The sequence below is a fragment of the Alexandromys fortis genome, unplaced genomic scaffold, assembly GCF_014885135.2.
Source record: "Alexandromys fortis isolate MF-2015 unplaced genomic scaffold, M_Fortis_MF-2015_v1.1 scaffold_53, whole genome shotgun sequence".
Classification (NCBI taxonomy): domain Eukaryota; kingdom Metazoa; phylum Chordata; class Mammalia; order Rodentia; family Cricetidae; genus Alexandromys; species Alexandromys fortis.
Window position 1 is genome coordinate 2113086 of NW_026067939.1, and position 18517 is coordinate 2131602.

An 18517-nucleotide genomic window follows, 5' to 3' on the forward strand; every position below is an offset into this window, starting at 1 on the left:
GTGTGGAGTGTATATGTGTTATGTTACTAATATGCTATACATTTTAAAGTATCCTGGGGATGGGAAGCCAATCACTGTTGTCAAAATGAGAAGCCACAAAAGCCCAGTGTTCTGCCTCACCTTTGTACATAGTATTCCTTCATGGATCATGTGTAATGAAAGCCGAGAGGCTGGCAGAGGAGCCCCAGCTTCTTTGTCCCTCTCTTAGCACCACCTGTGAAACACACTGTGCTTGAGAAAATGACCTCTGAGATTAGAGACCAAGGGTGTGTCACTGTTCTAGCCCATGCAGTGGGACAGTCACATCCTCAGGTGAGATGTGTGTGTGTGTGTGTGTATGTGTGTGTGTGTGTAGATAGATAGATGATAGATACATAGATAATAGATGATAGATTAGATAGATAGATAGATAGATAGATAGATAGATAGATAGATAGGCAGGCAGACAGACCATATATATCATATACATGAATTGTATTTTTCCTCCTACAAAGACTTTAGAAAATTTAAACCTAGGTTCAGTATGACTTTTTATTGCATGTTAAAGTAGAAATTACTGTCAAACACTTTATTTTTAATTAATAAGATAAGTGCTCATCACTGATAGTTTTATAGTCTACTTGATTACTATGGTTACTTAAAGCTTCACCATAAAACTGACTCCATCTTTACATTCTTCATCTTGAAATGTCTCATAACGTCATAACTAATCCTAGAACTTATTTTGCTTTGATCTTCTTGTCCTTTTATAATTTTGACTGTTTATTTCTAACAAATTGATCTAAGTGAAACATTATTTTCTAATTATTTATTTTATTTTGAGACTATAAAATAATTATATTGTTACCCCTTTCTGTTTCTTCTCTTNCCCTCCAAGCCCTCATCTATACCCCTTCCTGCTCTCCTTCAAGTTCACAGTCTCTCTTTTAAACTGTTATGGCATGCATATAAGTTTATGTATATATATATATATTCCTAACTATAATCTGCTCAGCCTGTAGAACGTTACTTGTATGCATGTTTTCAGGGCTGACTTTTTGGTGCTGGATAATCAAGTGGAATCTTCTTCCATAGGGAAGAGGATTTCCTCTACTCTCAGCTTCAGAAAAACTACATCTGTAAAGTCTTACCAACATGGCTGCCTAGACATGAGCTGCAGAAGGACAACATCCATAGAGACACATTCGTGTTTAAAGATTTAATTACACACCACTTTATCTGCTGTATTTTCTTTATCAGCGCCTGGGCATTCCTTCCACATCTGAAATACCTCATCTCAAACTGCCTGTCTGGACAGCTCTCAATCCCATGTACTATGTAGTACACAGGCACGAGGGAGGACGTCTCCCTGCCTTTTTATTTCCTACTAGATATTGCAGTTTCACTCTGCCTCCCTTTAAAAACACTGCAGTGTCTGATTGCTCTCAAAGCTGTATCACTTGTAGCTTTCATTGGGAAAGTTTGTCAGCACCTTGGCAGTGATATCCCTGGATATTTCACGTCTTGGCAGTGGCACACCCTTCAAAATAGAGTTTAGCAATGAAATTGAGGCCCCTCCAAGTATTCCTTGCAAACCTATTTTTGTTCTCAAAACTTTTTTTTTCCTTAGACATTACCCTCAGCTCAAAACTGGTGCCCAAAGTTGCACAGAAAAGAGCTTTTACATGCAAATGGTATTAGAAGTATTTACTGCTATGCCAAAGGTATTTCAGCAGCTCACAGAGACCTGAGTCAGCCTACCTGTCACCACTGATAAACCAGAAGAAATCACTGGAATGCCACATTGCACCAAATTGCAGCAAATTGCAGCAAATTGAGCATGAGCAGGACTCACTGTATTCAGAGACAAGGAAGGTAGGCACCAGAACAACCAGGAGCCTCAGGGTTTGGTTTGTGGGTATTTTCCCCAGGGAGCATCTCTGTAGAGGAGTCATATTTCTATACTCCCAACTGCCATTGCTGAACTTATGTAAGAAAGAAAATGTTTAGCTACAGAGGGAAAAAAGGAACTATTTGAGATACCTACAAGCTTTCTGTTGTTTGAATAAGGCCCATCAAGAGAAACACTTTTCCCAGAGCCTAACATGATAGAGAATTTAATTAGAACTTAACATATCTAGAAAAAAGGAATACTTAACTCCAGCTTGATATGGCTCTCCAACCAAAGGAAGGATACTTAACTCCAGGACTGTCTAACAATCCTGCCAGCATTATGTCATTATGCCACTCAAGACTTCCCTCTAAATGCGGATATCAATCACACCAAGACAAAAGCAAAGCATGGTTTTTAATAAACTTCTTAGTAGACTGAACAAATGTAGTTCTGGGTTGAAATTTCCCATGAAGAGCTCATGTATTGACTATTTGGTTCCTAGGTAGAGATACTTTTGGGAGATGATTGATTCATGAGAATACTAATACATTAATGAATTATATCATAGTTTAAAGACCTTTGAGGAGGAGATGCCTAGTTGTGGTTGTTCGCTAGGCATTTCTTCCTTTTTTCACTTATTCATTCATTCGTTTGTTTGTTTATTTATTGTCTTTCTGATTCCTGGTAGCCATGTGACAACAGCTTTCTTTGTCACCTCTTTGCATTGCTACAATGTCTGCCTCTCCACCAGCCCATTGTCGTACAGCCAGATGGCAGTAGACTGAAACCATGAGGCAAAATGTATTGTACAAATTATTTCTAGTTTAAGTTGTTTTCTTTAGTATTTGTCTTGGTGATAAAAAATCTGCTGACATAAGGGTGGGAGCTTAAGCTGTGTAGCCATTATAGATATCAGTGTGTAGGTTCCTCTAAAAGTTAAAAAGAGATTATCATATCATCCAGCTATTCTATTCCTGAGCAATTCCCCAAAACTATCCTACTACAGAGCTACTTGCTCCTCAAGGCTTATTGCTGCTCTATTCACAATATCCAGGAGATGGAGGACTGCATAATAAAAATGTCATTCATATGTACACTAGAATATTATTTAGAAGTAAAAAAATGTAATTCATAATGAAAATAATCACTTTGAGTTAAATAATCAAGTCCCAGAAAGACAAATGTGACATCTCCAACGGACTATCTCCTCCCAGGGCTGAGGGATCATTGTGAAAGAGAGGATAGAAATATTGTAAGGACCAGAGGGAGAAGAGATCGGCAGCCAAACAGTATCTGCGGAGCTGACAGCACACTTAAACATGTGAATTCACAACAGCTGGGAGGGCACGCCTAAGACTTCTACCAAATCAGGCCAGTCTGAGCCCCAGCACAGCTGTGGGAGGGGCTAATGAAGTTCCAACCTAGGTGAGAAGCTCTTGGTAACCGAGGACTGCTAGAAAAGGGCACATTAGATTTCTTCAGCAATACGGTGGACCCCGAGAGACTATCATGCTCACCCACGCACATACAGGCAGCATTAAGTGGACACAGTTGGTGAGAGAAAGACAATGATGTCAAAGAAAAGTGGTAGTGGGATACAGGGTAGAGGGCGAACTAGAGTAAGGGAATGGGAGATAGATTTCACCAAAACACATTATATGTATGTATAGCTATCAAATAAAACATTTTAAAAAGTATATATAAACATATTTATAGCATTCTTTAATTTTAGAACTTATTGGTTAACAATAAGCTCATAAGATGTGTGGTTGTGCTGGCTGTAATTTGCCAAGTAGTTCTGATTTCTTCTCTTAGCTGGCTGTTTGTAAAGCACAGTTCTTTTATTCCTATCTAAGGACAAACGTCTCTCAAATTAGACATTATACATTGCATAGTAATTTTTATCTCTCTCCTCTTTCTCCAACACATAATTGGAACTCCTCTTTTATTTTATATATACACACAACTTCTTGAAGTTTCATTGTATATATTAACTATACATGCTACTGTCTTACGTAATGATATGTTTCCATAGTATATTGAACACATACCCCCCATATCTCTGAGGTAGACCCCCTTCTCACCCTTTCTATGTATGTTAACTCCCTTTCTTCTAGCTAGACAATTTCACCCATACTTTCATGTCATATATACATGTGCAGTTTCTATGTCTCTATATAAAATGTAGACCATAAATGAGAGAAAACATGACATTTTGTCTTTCTGAAACTGGCTTTATCTACCTAATATGATCATCTCCATTTTTCTTTGTGAAAAATTCCATTGTGTATGTACACCGCATTTTCTTTATCCATTCTATTGGTTTTGAACACTTGGCTTGGTTCCATAATGCAGCTGTCATAAATAATATCAAAACAAACAGTGGTATGCCAAGTAATAAGAAAATTAGTCCTAGAAAGAACTACCTTACAAACAGTGATACAAAGAAACTCATCAGTAAGAAGAACAATCTAGACTGATGGAAATCTGGACCTCATAAAGAAAGCCCTCAAAGGATGAAGAACTGAAAGGAAAATAAAGATTTCATTTTTCTTATTCTTCAATTGTCCTAGGACATAACAGTTTCTGAAAAGTAGTAATCCTGCACCATGTTTGATATATATATGTATGTATATATATGCACAAAATATACATGCATATGCAAACATATATGTTTCTGTGTGCATGTCTATGTGTGTGTGATTGTGTCTGTCTGTGTGTTTATAAACCTATACATAAGAGGAGAATGATAGTAGTGATTTAAGGTAAATGAATTTAAGAAGAAGGACTTTGTTTTTATGAAATATACATATTAACTGTGAAGTAGGATTGTTTTTTTGAAAGTGGACTTAGATGAATTGTGGATGTATACTGTAGAAGGACTTTGTTTTTATGAAATATACATATTAACTGTGAAGTAGGATTGTTTTTTTGAAAGTGGACTTAGATGAATTGTGGATGTATACTGTAGAAGGACTTTGTTTTTATGAAATATACATATTAACTGTGAAGTAGGATTGTTTTTTTGAAAGTGGACTTAGATGAATTGTGGATGTATACTGTAGAAGGACTTTGTTTTTATGAAATATACATATTAACTGTGAAGTAGGATTGTTTTTTTGAAAGTGGACTTAGATGAATTGTGGATGTATACTGTAACCTCTATAGTAACTACTAAAGAGTTAAATAAAAATTAGAATTGTCATACTAAGAAGGAATAGGAAATAGAAACATATAAAAGTCTCAACATATGCACCCTAAAAAGTGTAGTGGGAAACAAGCATTAGCCAACCAGGTGGAGAGCCTTCAGGAAATGTTAAGTCCTGTAAACACACAGAATCAAATGAGAACAAATAAGAAAAGATATTTTATCAATCCCGAATGTGTGGAAATTAAATAATAAATTTTTAAATAACTCGTAAGTAAAAAAAATCAAAATATGTAAAATGTATTAAGATACATTGAACTGGATCTGCATAGGAATGGGGAATAGAGCTGTACTTAGTGGAAAGCTGTAATAATAACGATGAGTTTAAAAAAGAGGAACCCCTTCAAGTGAACAACCTCTGCTTCTGTATTAACAAAATTTAAAAAAAAAAAAACTCATTAAACTTGAATTAAACAAATGCTGTATTTGAGCAAGGATGTGCCAGGGCGCTAAATTCAGACAAAAGTGGGTGAAATCCCTGAATGTGGATCACTCCACACGCTGGAAATAAGATAACAGTAACAAGCTTGGTTTTAAAATCCAACTCTCAACCTACACACACACACACACACACACACACACACACACAGAGAGGGAGAGGGAGAGGGAGAGGGAGAGGGAGAGGGAGAGGGAGAGGGAGAGGGAGAGGGAGAGGGAGAGGGAGAGGGAGAGGGAGAGGGAGAGCGCAAGACCCAAATAACTTCCTTGTGGAATTCCACCAAAAATCTCAAGAAGGAAGTTTCTGGGCTGTAAAAACAGTGAAAGAACTGAAGAGGAAGCTTGCTCTTCCAGCTGTCCTCGATGGCGCTGCTGGGCAGGCCCCAGAGTACCCGGCCTGCCCCAGCGCCTGTGCCAGCACCGGAGTCTGCGCCTGCGCCCGAAGCCTGCCATAGCCTGGTTGTAGACGCGAACCCATCTGCTCCTTTTATCGTGGTTTATTTATATGCCAATTAAACTTTGTTTTTGTTTTCAGGGTGTAGTCATGTGTTTTCTGGATTGGAAGCCATGGTCAGTTAACTGGTTAGTGAAGTTCACCAATGCGGAAGAGAAAGGTTCGCTTCTGTGAAGCCCAGATCAAGAGGCTGTTTCCCGGAGACCAGAGCCGTAGAGTGGGAGCAGACACAGAACACCAGCGTCCTTACTCCTCTGTGCAGTTCCCAGTGACTACCTACTGATACAGCCCAAGCCCTGCAGGGACAGTCTCCCTCGCAGTTTCCCAGATGCAGAGCCACCATCTTTGTCCACTGCTTCCCAGAGCCTTCTGTCTTTCTGGTATCAAACCCCCACACTGTGGCCTGCAGGCAGAAGAAGCAGCCACAATCACACTGCGTCTTAATTGGCCCCTTCTTCTTCCAGCTGTCCCTTATCTAGAATAGCCATGGGACGTTTTAAACACCTGCTTCAGCCAGAAACACAAGAAAATGTATTTCCACCCTCACTCCATCCTTCCATACTCTCTCATAAGGGCCCTTAAAGAGCAAAGCACAGGAACAGGCCAAAGCTTTCCTTCAGACCCCTCCTACCCGCCTCTCTGTCTTGCTCTAATAAACTCTACTTGAAGGACATATCTCTGACTTTCTCTATAACCCCAATTCCTCGCCTCGACCTAACACCTACCTTTTTGATAACCGCGAGTTTCACTTCCAACTTGTTAGAAACGAAATATAATCGGCTGTTTTTATCATGTGTAAAACATGTATTGTATTTCTTGGAACTCTAAGATTCATTCACATGCAGCCAACAGGCGTTACGTGCTCTGTTTCAGGTAAACAGGAATCTGATAAGGCACATCTGTTTCAGAGAATTCAGTTTCATGTTTGCTGTGTTTTCATCCTGAGAAACAGCTGGCACCAGAATGCGCCCTGGTGATTCAGCGCCGCCCTTGTATATACAATAGCGGAGAAATAGCCTGGCCCGCAGCTCAAGTTTATGGGGCTCTCCTCGAATTTCACTGTAATAGTTTTGTTTGGCATCTAAAGTTTTCTGCGAGTCCCAGTTTAGTTTCCCCCCTCGGCTGGTTAATTAACACCCCCCACATTTCCACCGTGCTTGCCAGTGCTTTCCTTTCAATGGTACTGGAAAGTAGTTCTCATTCTGATGGCGTTTGCTTGCCAAGGGCATTTATTACAAAGAGTTGCTGAAGGTTCTGATGGGGCCACAATTTCTTCAGCTGGTTCCACTCATGCCTAAGACCTTGCCTAGTCCCCTTGGTTTGTTTGCTTTCATTCAGACTTGTTGGTTTTTCCCCTGCAATAGGCTTTCGTGACCTGGAAAGTTTTTAGCGGATTATTTTTCTAATCGACTGTGAGATCTTCTGAAAACCAGAAGTGGGGGCCAAAATAACATCACTTTGCCGAGAAGCAGAATGGCGCGTGGCAAAAGCTCAGACTTCATACACTGTGAGCTAGAGGTAATGGCTTGATTCCTGTACCACAGCCTACCATCCTTTCTGGGTCCTTGTTCCCCGATCCTCCAAATGACCAAACTGAAAAGACCTTAATCTAAATGTTCCTGTAAGTAATGACAGACACTCAACAAATTCAGAACTGTACCACAGAGTGTGCCAGAAACTGTCCCCCGAGGGAATACTTGGGCAGCTTAGATAACTTAGATAATTAGTAAAGTCTTTGACGGGATAGCTGAATTAGTCGGTGGGTTGTTACGATTTCTGTACGGATAATTCCTTTCTGCTCAGTAGATCTAAGTATAGATGCCTTAAGGGGCCTTAGTGCTTCTCCCAGGAATAAATATTAGTCATGGGCCAAAGTAACTCAAATTCTCAAGTAAAATGCAAGCCCACTCTAAAAGATAAATAAATTTCGTTTACTTAAAGGTAACTTTTCTTCATTATCTAACAACTCTGATGTTAGGATACATTTTAGAATCTCTAGTTGCCATCACGGTCAGCCAAGCATTGACAAAGCACTGGCAACCTCGGCCGTAGATTTTTGTATCTACCTGTCTTTGGTTGAGTTAAGTGCCTCCATAATATTATGTGTATTGAGTTCAGCCATGCTTTACTGTATCTTTTTTAAAGAGTAGAGATTACTGAGCACTGAAAAGAGAAGGCTATTGCGTTGGCAGGATGCATGGAAATGGGACCATCAGAAGGAAAACGTTCATCTTTGATGAGATAGTCAAGATGTCATTGTGTCTTTCAAAGCAACAGTCGGATGCTCAGTGCAGTCGAAGAGAAGACGGCAGTCATAACCTTAAAGCTTTAGGGTGTGCTGTGTTCCTGAACTATGTGGACACCTTGTAGTGAGGCCTAAAACCTGGGGAGGGACACAGTAATGCTGGAGAAATCTGAAGAAGTGCAGCCTCCATGACTCTTAATGGTTGGAAGGGTAATATTGTATGCACAACAGATAACACACTTGTAATCTGGAAAGTGAGACATCAACGTTAGCCTGTTATGTAAAACATTTGTTTATTGAAGTATTAGCATTTCCCATTTTTTGCCTATACAGGAGTAATATATGATTTTTAAAATTATAGTCAGTCCATACAGGCTCTTTTAGTGAACATAAAAATTTTAAACTAAGTGTTTTATAGGTACATAGTTTAATTGGTAGCATTGTTTTCTTCTTTGGTAATATAACAATGTATATACCAAATTGATGGGATTGTTTTTGTTTAAACAGAGGGAGAATACTTAATCCTGCAGATGTTTCCATAGTTTATTGGAGGAGGGCAGGGCCTCAGTTACCCTAGGCTGGGATCAAGAATGCCCTTGGACTCTTGATTTCCCCTGCTCTTCTTCCTAGTGTTGAAATTATGGGTTTACCTGTATCACCAAGCCCACCAGTAGGGATTAAAACCAAGGCTTCACACATGGTCTGCAAATATTGTAACAAATGAGCAAGATCCCAAGTTTATGAGACCTTATATTAAAATTATAAAAGTTTATAAAATATTTGTTTCACCATAGATATTATGTAAAGAATATGAAAAATAAATTTTAAAGACATAAAATTTGCTAATTTTTTAGGTAATTATATGCATGTATTAAATTACTTTGTCAGATACCTCTGTGTTTGAACCTTTGGTGGTCACTCTTCCTTTACCTTGCCTCAGACCTGTAAGGAGTTATCACAGACTTGTTTGTGTATTACTCTCTGATTGACACTGACCTCTGCTACTGCAGAAGTGATTTAATAATTGTCAGATATTCTGTGGGATGGTTGCAAGTTCAGACAAAAAGATGGACCTTGGTTTTTTTCCCCTTATACACACCAACACAATCTCTTATATATAATCTTCCTTTGATTTTTTTTTCCATTTTATTTTATGGGTATGGGAATTCTGCCTGTGTGCATTCTGTGTATCATGTGTATGCACGGTCCGCCAAGGCCAGAAGGGGGCATCCGATCCCTGTGGACAGGAATTTCAGAAACCTGTGCATCATTATGTGGGTTCTAGGAATAAACCGGCCCCACCCACCCTTGTCCTCTGGAACGACAGTCACTGCTCTTAAACTACTGTGCCACCTCTCCAGCTCCACTATTTACTATTGTATTGCAGTAATTTTAAAGACTATAGAATACTTGTTCTAATAAGGCATTCCTATCAAATTGGCTACATAAACTCAGGCTTTGATAGACCCTCTCCCTGAAACGCATATAGAACAGCTTGGAAGGCTGGTTTAGAGGGGTCAGAAAGGCATCACCCAACTCAGAAGCAAGAACACCACTTTTCTCTTGGACAAAAACACAAAACAAAGAGCAGAAACATATCCAGAAGAACTAGCAGCCAAGAATTTAGCCCTTCTTGGGTAAAGAAAGCAGGCAGTGCTCCATAGAACACGACAACAGAAATGTTTGCAAAAGCCAGAAACTGGACTCAGGCTCCTGCTACATGACTCTGGGTACACAAGGAACTGTGAGTGTGACAAGACAAGAATCCAGAAGAAGCATTTCTGCCAAAGTTTAGACCATGCCTGTCCCTCTCTTCAGTTCTGGATGGAACGCCAGGCTCCTCAGCTACTAAGATGGATTTAGATCTGCGGTTGGCCCAGGGTACCTTTCCACTGCGATCTTAAGAACCCCCTATTTTCCTGGTGAGATTATCTATCATTGCTCATCTGTCAGTCAACAAAATCAGAATTGACACTTAGCTTGTGCTGGGCCCAGCTTGACATGCTAACTCATAAGTGTAATCTCAGCTAGGCACAGCAGTTGGCAATATAAACGCTAGCGAAGACTTCGTTTTTCTTTGCAAATTCATGTGTTTAATTAAAACTGGGTATGATAATCTGTGTTTTCCATCTCATACCAAAGAATCTCTATGGTTAAGTTTCAATAGTCAGGGAGTTGATAATGGATATTATTAACCAAATGATATAGTCAAACCCAGCACCAAAAGCTTTTCTAAAGAAGACCGATGATTAATTAGATGTACCACTGACACTGACAGCCTTGCCTAAAGCTCCAACAGGAATCTTCAAAGGATCGAGGAAACAAAAATATTTATTGTCACTCTTCCTAAAATATGCAGAAAAAGAGTTCCAATTTTTTAATCACTTTCTTCTTTTATTTAAAATTTCCCACTAGATTATTAAAAGATATTATTTAATTCCAAAGTCTTTGGAACATTCATTACATAAACCAAGGCACAAAGCAGAAAACCCAGAAAGCACAGATTTTGTAAGAGCAGTCACCCATACCTCTTTAAAATGCTAACGATCCAAGCTGCAGATCCCTTTGGAAGAGAGAGAGTCCTTGAAACCAACGTGCAGCCCGTGGTCTGTGGGTCAGGATATACATACAGGAACTGTTGTTACAGGAAACACTATAGAAACAGTAAATCTAGTAATTCTACCAACCTTGGCCATAACTGCTTTGCCCAAAACTCTAAGATATTCACTCTGAACCAACATCACTCATGGCTTCTTCCCACTTGTCTGTGGAAATCAATGAAGGTTCTAGTCCTCCAGCTGTCTCTCTATAGTCCTCTGTATCCTTTCAAGAAAAAAAAATAGTATAGTAATTTGGGAGAGTATTGTGAAACTTTAGCTTCCCTGAAATTGTACAAAGGAATGTGTTAGAACGTATGGAAACCATGGTTGCACTCTTTGAAGAGCAAATGTAGGCATTTTCTTTATTCGTTCTTTTTCCTCCATAACATTAAAAGCCGTAAGACTTAGATGTGTTTATATTCACACATTTTTCACAGTTACTTTTAGCAGGCTCGTTCATAATCAGCATATACTTCCTGGTCTTTACTTTGAAGACGAGAAGTATTAGTCAGACAATTTCAATGCACACAGTGAAGTACATCTTAATTGTGTGGACCGTGGACTGGGGCTCTTGGAAACAATTACTATGTCTTTACCAAAAGCACTCTGAACATCTATCTCAACCCTGAGAGCCATTTACTTAAAAATAGAATGCACTTTGGAATGGTCTATATCTTTCAAGATTATGAGTAGACAAGTAATAAAGGGATTATTGAAATGTTGAGCTGATGTCTTAGCAGTTAAGTGTGTTCAAACACAAACCCTAATAAACCTGGGATTTACATATTTGGCCAAGCATGTGTAAGTGAGTTTCAGGCTGTCAGTTTTTTCTTAATTTTCAAAAAACTAGAGGTAGGAAAATGTTATTTTTCTCTCTCTCCAAAAAGCTTGCTATAAAGCCTCTGTTTTCAAATTCTCTTTAGCCATTGTTGTTCTGGACCACAATTAAGCAATTGGGCCAGTTTATATCACCAACATATTATTAAAATAATAGCTGAAAATGATGCCCCTAACCATTTAAGCACTAAGGTGATATTTGATTTCTTTAAGGAGGAGGTTGCTAGAGGTCACTTTCGTTAATTCTTTCCAGGTTGAGAAGAATGTTTTACTACTTACGGAGATGACCCGCCTTCAAACACTCTATCACCTATGAGGCAGGCAAGCACAGGGGGTAGTATACCAACCTGGGACTCAACCTGGCTTGGGCTCTAGCACAGTCCTCTTCTCCAATGCCCTTTTCAGTCTAGAACCTTCACCTTCACACAGTATGCATACACACCCTCTCCTAAGAACGTACCCAGCAATCTAGTTCACCCCCCTTCACCAAGTTATGCACACACCCCACTCTAAACGTATATTTCTCATTCCTCTTAATGACCCATTTGGGACTGTTTCTATCCAAAGGTATTCTCCAATTCTCTGAATATAAGGTAGTAGAGCCAGGCCAGCCAGAAGTAATTTTGAGCGCCCATTCAATAAGATGAACAGTGAGTGGGGCAAATGCAGCAGGACACGTGGAGGGGAGATACTAAGGAGGTACACTTCAGACGATGACAGATTCAATGAATTGTTGGATTGATTGATTGATAAATAGACAGAAGGATGGATCAATGCTTTTCTGATCCATTCTTTAGAGAGTAGTATTATCATTAGTGAAATGAATGTATAAAATATCTGAAAAAAAAAAACAGTACAACTAAAAGTAAACCCTGGTTAGGGTAGAGAGTAAGAATAGCAAGCTTTGAAGTTACTCTATTTCCAAATAAGCCAATGGCCAAATCAAATCACAGCATCACCAAACACTATCTCAGTTCAAAAAACCAGGTGAAAAGCGAGACAGTGGAGGGCTGAGCAATCCAAGCTGTTTCCTTGCTCTGACTTTAATTATATGCATGAACTCAGAAAGATATGTGTACTATTTCTGTACTTCATTATTTTCCTTTCCAAAATGGAACTAATAGCATGTATCCTGCTACCTCCCAGGGATAAAGTGTGGGTCAAATAGCATAATATATACAAAGAACCTTTGTATCTTGTGAAATTGTCAGTAAAAGTTACTTATTGTTATAATGTTAATGCTGTAATTGGAGTTTCCCTAAGCATCCTCGGGCTGTTGAAGGTCTAATGACATAGGAATGACATTAATTTCAGATGAAATAGACAGTCCTTGTTTCTGCTTGCTCGTCGGGATCAGAGCCCCAACAGCATTCTCCAGAGAACTGACCAAAGCTCATAAAGCTGTCCCAACTTTGCCCTCTCCACGGCATCTCTGGCATTGCACGGCACAGCCGTTGCTTCTCCTAGTTCCAAGGTACACCTTCCCGGAGCTCTGCAGTAACCTCTGAACAAACAGACTGCTGCTTCTGTCCTTGATCCCTACCGCAGCTGGGCCCTCCACCACTTCCTGGTGGAATCTTCCAGCCACGTCCAAACAAGAGTATAAAAAAAATGAGTCTGAGACCCAACTAGCAGCAACTTCTCTTAGGAAGACCTTTTAAAATGCCAGAGCCTGGACCCCAGAACGCTAATACCAAGGCCGTGGGTTGGACACCAGGGTGATTCTGTTGTGTAGTGAGGGCTGAGGTCTAGCCTGTGGTGAGGGGGAACTCCTCACGCTTCTCTGCCAAGCTTCTTCAGGTAGAAGGCTCCAATGCGGCACTGGATGAGCCTTTAGCTTTGGAGAGAGTCTTCTACAGAACAAAGTCTATTCCTCCAGAATAATGAAAATGGTTACAGTGAATTTCTCTTGGTTTTCAGTCTGTGGTTATTGTATGCACTTTTTAAAACATAAGAATGTGTTTTTTTAAGTAATTTTGTTATTTAGGTGTATATTTTATAATGTGATACACAAAGAAATGACTAAGTATATATTACTTTCATTTAATCAAAATATTTTACCCATAAAAATATGAGGTCAAATGTCACAAAGATGACTGACTGTTTTTCTTCTGGCATTAATGACATTTTATGGTGTTATTTTACCATAAAACTGACAACCCCCCAAAAGTATATTTTCATATACTTTTTCAGCTCAACTGCTATTCAGAGTCTAAGATCAAAAGTATTTTAAAAGCATACTTTGCTATCACACACTTAAATACTAAACATTCATATGCATATAGAAAAGAATTTTGTCTGTGCAATAAAAATAACTTTAACATTATGGAAGAGAGTTTTCTCAGATGTTTCCAATCTGATAGTAAAACTCAAATCTGTGTTTTAGCCAAGAAGAAGTCTTCAGCCATAACACATTTTTTTTTGCAGAGTAATTTTGTAAACAGCATGCTCCTTAATTAAACAACATCAAAATGCACAGTCTAAGTGACTCATTCCTATGTTTCTCCAGACTTGAGAAAAGACTGTAATTACATGGAGGAGCTCCCTGTGAATAGGAGTCTCATGTGCACTCATACATGTACACACTTGCACACTTGCACACATGCAAACACACACACACACAACACACATACAACACACACAACCCCTTTCATGCCATGTTGTGAATGATTTATCCCATGTACAACATACAATTATCGAGTCAAAAGCCAAACCCTGAGTGGTCATATTATAAAAGCTCTGTATTTTCTTGAAAGGTGGGAAAACATTTCCTGTGATTCTCAAATCAAAACTCCCTTGGGCCTCATCACCAAGCATTTCAAACGCAGCCCTTGGCACTCAGACAAAAAAAAAAATGCCACGTTAGAAGCTCAACACTGCTTTGTTTAGGACGTGCTGACTGATGTTCAGTTCGCTGGCTCACAAGGAAGTGCTGTGCCACCTTGGATCCCCTTTGAGTTTCCTTAATAAGTTCCATGGGCTCAGTTCAAAGACATGGAGACTTGGCAGTATCCTGGAAACATTTCACAAACTATATTAAGGAGAACTTAAGCACCCTTCTTTTATAAGCTATAAGAATCCCTGTTCTTTTCCTTTAAGCCTCATTTCCTTCTAGCATATACTATACCACAGAGAAAATAATTTCTGGTTAAATACACTCACTGATTTCCATTTACCTAAAGGAACTCAATAAAAGCTGTGGAAATTCTTCAAGCAGTTCCTTAAATTAGAATGCCACATTCCTATCTAGATTTAGATAATAGATCCTGAACTCAAACTTTGTTTCAGTTGCAAATAATTACTCATTTTACATATGACAAACCACACACCCTTATTCTAACCTAATCTATATTCGTCTCTTTCATTTTCCCTTGGCCCTCCTACAAGATCCTGAAAGGTTAGTCTGTGACTGAACAGGACAGTCTAGGAAATGATAAATCTTTTCACTGGACCCATTTCCTTTTGTTTTGTTTTGTTTTGGTTTCTTGAGACAAGATCATGCAATCCAAGTTGGATTTGCACTTGCTTCGTAGCCAAGACTGATGGAGTCTGAAAAACAAGTTCAAGGCCAGTCTTGGCTGCAAAACAAGCACGTGCATGCGTGGTTCACATTCGCAATCCTCCCCCTCAAAACACACACGTACACATAATTAAAAATCAAATAAATCTTATTAAAATGTGAATCTACTAGATAACAAGGGACAAACAGGTGTTACCTATATATTGAAAATACATAATGAAGCCAAATATTAAATCATGTTCAAGAGAAGAATATGATGAGAGAGGAGTATATTACAACATTTTCTCCAGACGACACAATAGTCTAAAGTATGGAGTGAAAAACAAAATAACAAGTATTGAATATCATCTCTTGCCTCTCATTAGGCTAATTTGTGTACAAAGTTACTTTAAGCTATTTTACATTTTTACTAATCATTTTGTCATATCAAGAACATGGGAACACATGACATAACAATATTCAACCTTGAAGTCTCGTGGAACTGGTATATACATTTAAAATAATAATTCTAAGCAAATATCAAATGTATTAGAATACCAAGTATGGGCCTGGAGAGATGTCGCAGCAGGCATTTCTGACTGCTCTTCTAAAAGACTCAAGTTCAATTATGGGCACCCACACGAGTTAGCTCAGGGTTATCTGTAACTCCAGTTCTAGGGGATCCAACACTCTTTCCTGGCCTCCTCGGGTACTAGGCACACATGTGGTGCACTGACATACATGCAGGCAAAACACATAAAATAAAATTTAAACAAAAGAAGTACTAAATGGATTAGAAAATTGTGAAAAATATACCAAAAAAGCCAGTTTATTAAATGAGTTAGCGACCTACAAAATTGCAGTAGTCAACTTTGAAAGCTGAGACAGTAGTTACTTGCACCAATTATTATTTTTTTTTACAAAAGTAAGATGTTGCCATGAATGAGAACTCAGTGAACATAAAATATAGAAGACATTTAATGCTTTGCTTCACCAAGTCATTGAATATCAACAAGAAAAAAAATCATACACATTATTCGGGCTTATTTGCAGCAACAAAAAAAAAAATAAGAAGTACAAATTTGTCTTTTGTGTTGGGTTAGGCTTCTGAGGGGGAGGAAATCCGGCATAGGCTCTAGGCTTAGCTTCAGCTCTACTCTGTTAACCTAATTCAATCTTGAAATAACTTTGCAAGACAGCAGTAATTATCTCCATTTAACAGTAAAGAAGCTTAACCCCGCCCCTAGCTGAGGAGCTGTTAGCAACCAATGCTGGAGAGAGAGAGAGAGAGAGAGAGAGAGAGAGAGAGAGAGAGAGAGAGAGAGAGAGAGAGAGAGNAGGGGGGAGGGGAGAGCAGAGAGGAGAGAGAAAGAGAGGGAGAGGGAGGGAGAAAGCGATTATTTGGGAGTAAGGCTGCTAGTAGGTTGCCCTTGCTTCCTTGGGTAGGCTCACATTCATTCTTTCACAGCCATGTTAATCAGGCTGGATATGCTATTTATTTATTTATTTATTTATTTATTTATTTATTTTAGAAGGAATTTAGAGGAAGTCATGTTAGGAGCTCCTGAATAAACTTGTGGGGAGGGAGTGAAAGGTGGGTAAGATCAAAATATATGTTAGACACATATGAAATCTCAAGGTTTAAATAAAATATTATTTTAAAACATTAATTTTTAAAAGGAAGAAACCAGGACACAGGCACAGGTTACTTTGGCTACCTAAGGTTACTAAGGCAGGAGAAATGAAAGAAGTATGTAAGTCAAGATCTGTCTGGCCTATTACTTCTTGTATGGTCTGTTATATCTGGCAAAGGCTTATGTGCCATAAACGGGCATCAAAGCTCAAGACAGAGGAGGCTTGGGAATTTTGTTTGGACTCATTGTTCTCTATTCAAACAAAGTAGATTCCCTGGTCATTTCTTTTATATCAGTACAAAATTTCAGTTAAACAAACAGAAAAATAAAAATCAAACACCTTACGGGAAGGATAACATGATCCCACACACAATGCTACCGTCCGCTTCAGCATCCAGTTCTAAGCTTGTGTGGACTGAGCAGCCCAGTTAAGAAACTTCTTTCGAAATATTAAAGAGAAAAACAAATCTTTTGATAAGGAAGAATCCCTTCCTCCCACTAAGTACATAAGAGATTGGACTGAAGCATACTCTTCAATCAGCAGGAAAGGAAAAAAATGGGTTAGCCAATATTTTGGACATCCTGGACACCTTGCCTATTCAGACATTACTATAGCAGCATAGACGACTTGGGGAAGTTTTACAGTATAGTATTCCCAGCCTTTCACTTAATCAGAAAGAAGCAAACTATTTCACTATATTTATGAACTCTTGTCTTCCTTATCCTGCAATGATAAAGGGAAAAAAAGTATATTTCAGAGAAATGTACTTTTCCCCAGAATTTCAAAGAAAAATTTAAATCCTTACATCTTGAATTTTTAAAATCACAAAACCCTTAATGCTGCTGCCCGTGTGGCCAGTGAAACCATCAAATTACAAACTATTCTAATATGATGCTTTCTTCATCTACTACAGACCCAACACCCCGTCCTGCTCCTCTTCTACTTATAGCTTTCACTGGTCACTTCTGGGCCACTTAGTTCTGAAAAGTTTCTGCACCCCAAAAAGTCTCTCCGCCGATGCAATAATCCAAATCAGACCTAATCAAACCAAATTAGAAAAAGCCCAGGCTTAATGGATACCAACGCTCCTGGATGGCTTTCCAGCACCCTCCTCCGCTTCCTGGAGGATATCAGAAAGGAAGACCAGAAAACCACAAGTTTGTTTAAATACCCTGTACTAGAGTGGTCTTGAGCATCTCTAGGGAGGGGTCATTGTTTGTCAGGCTTTCTCAGGGGCAAAATCTAGACTAGGCATGGGGTTGGGATGGAGCCTCCACGAGAACAATTCAGACTCATCTGATCTATGGATGCCCAGGGGACTGGGGTTAAGTCTTTACCCAAACAAGCTTAAGTTAAATGGAAAAAGTAGAAGAAAGAGCCTTTCCTTAAACCCTTGTCAATGTGCCTATATAGGACCCCTCTGCAACTTTAAAACCTCCAGGCGGCAGTGCTCCAAATGTCATAAATGCAATCACAGTGTGCTGGCATGAGGACCAGTCCTAAGAGGATTTTGTTAGACTTCAGGTCACAATTTATGTCAGAGGTAGGAAATGTAAGCGGCGAATATGCGCCACAGCCTTCTCATGTCTGACACCATTTTCTTCTATCTGCTCCAGGAGGAGGATGCTGGACATCAAAGTCAAAATAACAACTATTGCTGAAGAGCTGCTTTGGAAGCATAAAGGCTGAATGATGGAATGTATTTACTAAAGCTCGGGGTTGACATTC